An 8,163-nucleotide genomic window follows, 5' to 3' on the forward strand; every position below is an offset into this window, starting at 1 on the left:
TTCCACACCTTTGATCTGGAGTTCTCCTTCTATCCCTATTATTTTTAAGTTTGTTCTTTACATGGTGTCCCAGATTACATGAATGCTTTGTGTTAAGACTTTGTTGAATTTCGTGTTTTCATTGACCAATGAAACTATTTCTTCTATTTATCTTCAATACCTGGGGTTCTTTCTTCTATTTCTTGTGTTCACAGTTTGTACTTTAATAGGATTCTTAAATATATTCTTGAATGTGTTTGTCTCTGTGTGTATATGTGCCTCTTGTACTTTTACATTGGCTCTTTTCTTTCTATTTGTTTATTTGTTTTATTCTGGTTTGTTTCTGTTTTATCATATTTTATTTTATTATTTTTCTTTAGACTATTGTTTTCTAAGTAGAGGAGGTTAAGGGTACGGATTTGAGTAGGAAAAAAAGAATAATTGGAGAAGGGAAAGCCAGAATCAGAATAAATTATATGAAAAAATATACTTCAAAAGAAAATAAAAACAGCAAAAAGGCTGAAATTTATTTCATAACAAGATTTATTTCCTACTTTAATTTTTGCGTCAAGAAAAATACCTTGTAAATTCCTTTGCCATTCATTATACTGTTAATAATTTTACTATAATTAATGAAAGCAAAAATTTTCTGAGCTTGTCTTTCTTATTTTATGATTATCCATACAAATCGAAAATAAGAAAGAAACAAATTTGTCTCTGTATTTTCCGAGACAAAAAATGTAATAGAGATCTTTTATACACAGTGAGTTATGCCAAAGTTTTTTCAGTAACTAACCCTTAAGTGTTCCCAGAATACATAGACTTAGAATACAGAATTCCAACAGAACACTGTAGAAAAATTATATTATGGACTGTATTAATTTTCCAATTAGGTACTCATATGCTTTAATACTATATAGTACTATGCCTTTTTAATAGGTTTTACCTTTTTTAATGTTTAAAATTTTATGTGAAATGTGATAACTATGTTTTAGAACAAAGTACAAAAGTCCATCATAGTTCTATAAAATGTATTGAAGTAGAAAAGAGACAATTACAGATCCAAATTAGATCTTTCCTCTCAGAATTATCATTTGAAGAGTTATAGAAAAGTGCTATAAAAATTTGATTTCATACATTTGAAACACTTGAATAATAGTGATAGAACCTTTAAATCAGAAAGTGGTACATCAGAAGAAAACTCACCATCAAAAGAAATCATTTTATCCCTTGTGCTTAGAATTATCTCACTAAACTTGCAGGAACTAGTTGGACTTAAAACTTCTTAGAATACAAAGGAAACAACATTTGATTAACCTTTGATTTCCTCATAGAAGCTTAATTACTTAGATATCAACAAGAAACAAAGGTGTGTTTACCTGTGATGAATACATTTCCTAAGGCAGATTGAGAATTTTGAGAGTTTTGCATCAGTAAGTTAATTTGAAATAAAGTAGCAAATATACCAATGAAACAATTAAACAAAATGTCAAAGACTTAAGCTATTAAATATATAATTATTTTATTAATAGTCCAGAGAAGCAGATATAAGTGTCAAGAGAAACTGTGTTATGCAGTAGGGTAATCTGGGAGGAGCAAAGTGGATTAAATATCAGGGACACGTGTGAGAAAGAACTTTCACATTTCAACATACAGCTTTCAAGACGATAGGAATCACTGTTAGTGGTAGAAACAAAAATGCAGAAAGAAGCTGGAGGAGTGTGTCCAGATCATGCTTTAGGTCAGTCAAGATGACCTTAGCAATGTCTTATTTTCTTGGGCATATCAAACTAAAACAAAGACTGTAGGCTAATCTAGCCTCACGCCCTTGAAGAAAATATGAAAGTTTCTCATAGAAGTCTAGTAACTTTTGCCATGTAAGCCAGTATGTATTGCAGATTTCTACATCAAAGTTCGCTTTTCTCATTTCCAAGAATCTGACTTTAGCTCCAGGAGACAGGGAAGAGTTGTGTGTGTGGAAGAAGCTGCAAGGTACTGCAGCTGAAATCAACGTATTGCTTCATCATTATGTTGCAGGAAGCAGTCACGGTTCAATGACCTGTTCACTCCTAAAAAGGAGGAAACTGATCAAAGTATGCAAAGATACAAGCAGCGAACGAGTTAAAACGGAAGCAGATTCATATCCTTACACCACAGTGGTCATCTCCAGGCCCTGTGCTCCAGAAGCTTCTGTAACTGTTGTGCCAGTGTAGACAAAACTCAGACACACGTCTTATGTGTGAGAGACTGTTAAGTTGCAAGTAGTGTGTTTTCAATTACCTTGAAGAATCCTCACACACTTCAGAGAACACTCTTTCCATACTGGAGTTTTCTGCAAGACTTACAATTTTTTTTCTTGTGAGTCTAGCCTTTAATGGCTGAGCCATCTCTCCAAGCCTTCTGAATTCTTGAAAGTGTCATGCTAAATGTTTGGGATATATATGGTTTTAACTATCCTAATGGTCCACTCATTATTTTTAGCAAATTTTTACAAGATAATCCTCAGATTCAAAGATGATGCTTGTTTACCAAGTAGAGCTTAGTCCTTGCAATTGTGCCTTATGCTTTAAGTATATTAAACTATCAGATATGTGACTTACCCCACTACATTGCAGACTCCATTAAGATAAGGTCTAGAGAATTTATATTTCATAGCTCCTGACTGAATACCTTTGACGTTATTATTTGATCGTCAGCCATTTCATTATTAATTATCATTGAATGACAAATGTATCTCTTCTAAGAAAAGTATATATTACTGCATTATTACTACACACTGGTGAGATAGCTGAGGAATTTTATTTAGAAACTGATATGACAATTTCAGTAACCATTATAGCTCAGAAATTATATATTGTTTCATCTTAAAATCAAATATTTCTAAACACAAATTTAAAAGAAACCAAGGCTAGACCATCTATACATAAATTAGAAATACTACAAAAACCATAAAACCTTTTAAAATTATCTTATTAGTACAATTTTAACTATAAAGGAAAAAAATAAATGGATAGACTCAATTTCCTCGTTATAATTTAAAAATAAGATATATATATATATATATATATATATATATATATATATATCGTAACTGATCAATAGATTTGAATGTTCAACAAACAAAAACAAAAATGTTGAGAGCAGAGGCCAAGAACTTCATTTCAGGTACCTGACCCATGATAACTAAATGGTAAGACCTTATTGCTAAAAACAGTATATACTTTGGTCGCAAGATATCAAGGAACCAATATGAAACTGTCCAGGAAACTCCGCCAATACTGACTAGCTTTCGTTACTCCAGCAGATGATAGGATAGGTACAGAGGGACAAAAAGTCATCAATGTCCCTGTCTAACGTTGGATCCTACGTGCTAGACTGACCTGCCAGGCACTTTGTATGCATTGGTACTACAGCAACATGAGAGATGCTGGAGGACCAGCTACTTTCTGATTGGGTACGAGACCTGCCTCGTGGGGCAGTTCTATGTCTGGTATTCTAAACCTGGTCAAAGGCCCATTACGAGAAATAGAGGTTCTACAGGAGAGCGTACTGATGTTTCATGGAATGCTCACCTTGTCAAATTGCATTCTTATTATTATACTCCTGTGGGCTGCTCTCAATCTCTCTGAGAAGCTGTTGTCAAAGGGTGATAGTGGTGTAGCACGATGGTTGACCGAACTCTACAGTGTACATTCTCAATCACTAGAGGATCCCCTCAGCTCAAGAGCTTGATACTGTAGGTAGCATGAGATCCAGTCTTTACCAAATAGCATGATTATTTATTTCAAGAAGGTACACTGTCTATTGGTCTCATAAAGGACTGAAACAAGAAGGTCAAAATATTTTAGCAAGACTAGAGACTCTTAATTGTCCTAGTGGAGCAACATGAGAAAATGCTAATCATCTTTTGAAATAACTTCCATATGTAATTAAGTATACTCATCATTAAGCATCACTACATATAAAACACAAAAAAAGCAGCTTTGGGTACCACGCATGAGATGAGGTATGCAACCAGTGAAAGACTAGGTTTCAAAAAGAATGGGGCCACTCTGGGCACCAATCATTGAATATTCTATGTTCTGTGGAAGACATATTCTATTACAGGAACAAAGTCAGTTACACAGGCTGTTCTGTTGGTAACAATATTGTCTCTTGACTGTAATTTCACCTCCCTTTGTTCTTTACAAACTTTTGAAACAATCTGATGCTTCTTTGTTTCCCTGTAATACTGATCAGCATTGCTTGTTTAAAATTTTACCCTGCTTTATTCTATGACATTTTTGAAACTATTTTGGCCGTATGGAGTTTCCCCTGTAAGGCAAATCAGTATTTCATGTAAGTTGATATCTGGAAGTCAATTGCAATGCAATTCAAACCTGCCATCAGTAGCCTCGAACTATCAACTCACACTTTAATCCAGGGTACTATATTTACCTAAGATAACCAATTATGAAATATACCAGAGAGGGTTCAAATGTGGAAAATGTATATTTTTAAGAAAATAGTAGTAATGAGAGACACATAATAGCGCATAAACAACACTGGCAAATACAGTCACCAAGGAAACATGTCAATATTAGTTTTACAGATATGAACACTTCTTCCCACTTCTTAATGTCAAGTCCTAGGTTTTTCTTTTTAATGCTGGCACTGAAAGTTGTGTTTTTACAGCTTGCATAATCCTATTTTCCACATGAAGAAAAATTTCCTTAGCTTCATTTGCTTCTCAAAATATTATAGAGTATTCCATAAAATTAACAGTTGTGTCAGTTGTTTTGGGTAAAAACATCTTTTCATTTTAACTTCCCAACATATCCACGTGTGTGTGTGTGTGTGTGTGTGTGTGTATTTTAAAATTTTGCTAGTTATAATGTCCATCTCAAAGAGGTCCCTAAAAATTTAATAAGTAAATATACGACATTTATTTTGTGACTGATAAAACTTTTTTCTCAGTTACTGCTAATAATTATTGCTTTATATAATCTATATTAATTTTTCCAGCATTATTTCCATTAAATTCATTAATCTGAGAAAGAAGAAATAGGCAAAGATTGGGGAACACTTCAGAAGAGGAATGGCAGTCAGAGGCTGAGGACACCATGAGAACACAGCCCATAGAATCAACTAAGCAGAGTCATAAGGACTCATAGATACTGAAGTGCCAACCAGGGAGGCCGTATTATGGGTCTAAGTTATATCCTCTGCATATGTGTTATGATTGTTGGTGTTCTTGTGGGACTTCTAACAGTAGGAGTGGAGGGTGTCTCTCACTCTCTTGCCAGCTCTTGGGACACTTTTCCTCCTACTGGGTTGCTTCATCCATCTTTGATCCAAGTATTTGTTCCTAGTCTTATTTTAACTTGTTATGTCCTGCTCTGTCCATATCCCTAGGAGGCATGTTGTTTTCTTAAGGGAAACAGAAGAGGAACAGACCTGGAGACAGGGGTAGTAGGAGGAGGGGATGGATGGACAGGGAGGAGTGACTGGGATGGAAATTGTGGTCTGGGTGAAATGTATGAGACAAAAAAAAAGAAAATACTTAGATTAATAGCTTTTATCTGTAAATTATCTAGATAAATCAAGGAGAAACAGGTAATAATAAATATTGACCTGCTAAATTTTCAGATAAAATATTTCAACAAAGATAGAAGGTGTATATTTTAAGAACTTTAAGCTTCAGGTAAAAAAAATTCATTTCTTTTTTAGGTGTAGTATCTTGCAAAACACTAACTTTTTGTTTGGAAGGTCAGGGTACCTCATACTAAATCGTACAGAATCTTCAGTGCACTATGCATTAGTATTTTATGAGATAATTTCCATTATTTTAAAATTCATCAAAGATGTCCAGCTCTCTGTCTCATCTATTATCATAGGAGGCAGCTGCCAACTTTTGAAAAGGTAGGAAGCATAACTGAAGAGGCACATTTTCATGGGTGACGTAGCTCCAGTGCAAAACCCCACTATAGCGTCCCCCACATATTCCACAGCTTAATGGCAAATCTCATTCTCATGCAACATTTTTCTCCCACTTGTACTGAAAAGGATGGAAGTAATCCCGAAGCTATCTTTCAGGCAAACACAATCTATCTCTCCAAATTCTGAGGGCTGTGGTAAATGCAAGCGCAATGTGCTTCCTGGGCAGAACGTAAGCCCTTTCATTCCCATGCCATTCACGGCTTTGCCTTCAGGGTGCATTGCCAATTACAAAGCAGCAAAACATGAAACTTTTCTCACATGAAACTGTACAAAATCTGACAGCTATTAAATTTAGATGATGTTAAATACAACAAAACTGCTTTAAAAATAAGATTTTATTTTCTTATAAATCCATTGGTCCATTTTTTGGTGTGTAGATAACACACAGTTATAGTTTGTTGAATCCCTTGCCCCCCCCCCCCGCCCGCTTCTCTGTTTTGGATAAAGAACTTGGAATAGTGAAGATTCAAATGTTCCTGTGTCATATGGATCATGATGAACAAATTTTCAATTAGTACAAATTATCCAGTATTTAAATTTCTCATTAATCAGGGGAGAATTATTATTGTAATAGAATCTTCAGTATCATATTTTTTGTTTACTTGTAGGTAAGTGATCTTTCCAGGTTTCCTTTGTTGTGAAGAACAGGTATACTCAATGTCAAGTTCAAACCCTGTGTATATGCAAGTATCTTTTTCTTTCTTTTTTTTTTTAGTTTTTTTTTTTTTTTTTTTTTGAGACAGGGTTTCTCTGTAGCTTTGAGGCCTGTCCTGGACCTAGGTGTTGTAGATCAGGCTGGCCTTGAACTCACAGAGATCTCCCTGTCTCTGCCTCCCAAGTGCTGGGATTAAAGGAGTGTGCCATCACTGCCCAGACCAAGTATCTTACAATTTACCTCAAGAGGTCCGGGATTTCTTATGCATTTTCTGTGGGTATAAAACCTTTCCCAATTGAATTACCGTGTCTCCTTTATAACTAATGACTCTATCTCATTTTGTTATTAACTACTTTTTGGTTTTTCTTGAAATTATAATATGATTACATCATTTTTATCCACGTATGATCACTTCAAGCCATTCAATATAACACATATAACCCTAAGCCCTCCTTGCTCTCTTTTAAATTAACTCTCTCTCTCTCTCTCTCTCTCTCTCTCTCTCTCTCTCTCTCTCTGTCTCTCTCTCTCTCATTAGCTGTTGTTTTACACACACACACTCCCAAATATTTAAATAAAGCCTGCTCAGTCTGCTTAATGTTACTGGAATGCAGATGGTTTCAGGGCTGATCATTCAGTATTGGATAACCAATTGTAGGACAACACCAATAGTCAAGTGAACATATATGGGGGAGAGTTCAAGAAAACTCATCAGTACACAAAGAACCACAAGAAACTAATAAATTCTTCTTTTAGTGATTGTATTTTCATTAGAGATTTTTTTTGTATCCTTAAACAGTGCTTTCATTTTTGGTAAGTGTCACTCAAAAACTATTCAAATGACTTATCTCTCACTATTTTTATTAATTTATTTATTTGTTTATAAAACATACCTCCTCCCCATACCCTCCCATTCCCCCAACTGTTTCTCCTCCTCCCCCCTACTCGTTCATCTCCTTCCTCTCCAGTCCTAAGAGCAGTCAGGGTTTCCTGCCCTGTGGGAAGTTCAAGGTCCTCCCCTCTCCCTCCAGGTCTAGGAAGTTGAGCATCCAAACAGACTAGGATCCCAAAAAGCTAGTACATGCAGACAAAACAAGACCCAGTGACTTTGACAATGGCTTCTCAGTCAGCCCCCATGTCAACCACATTCAGAGAGTCCGGTTTGATCACATGCTTGTTCAGTACCAGCCCAGCTGGCCTTGGTGAGCTCACACCCCACACGGTCCTGATTTCCTTTTACATGATCTCTCTCCTTCTGCTAATCATTTGGACCTTGGGTGCTCAGTCCAGTGTTCCAATGTGGGTCTCGTCTCTATCTCCATCTATCGTCAGATGAAGGTTCCCTCTAGTCCTGCTTTTCTTGCTCATGTTCTCTGTCCTTCTGCTTCTCATTTGGACCTAGGGAGTTAAGTCCAGTGTTCCAATGTGTGTCGCTGTCTCTATCTCCATCCATCGCCCGATGAAGGTTATATGGTGATACACAAAATATTCATCAGTATGGTTATGGACCAGGGCCAGTTCAGGTACGCTCTTCTCTGCTGCCCAGGGAA

This window comes from Myodes glareolus, chromosome 25 (assembly GCF_982192425.1).
Source record: "Myodes glareolus chromosome 25, mMyoGla1.1, whole genome shotgun sequence".
Taxonomy (NCBI): Eukaryota; Metazoa; Chordata; class Mammalia; order Rodentia; family Cricetidae; genus Myodes; species Myodes glareolus.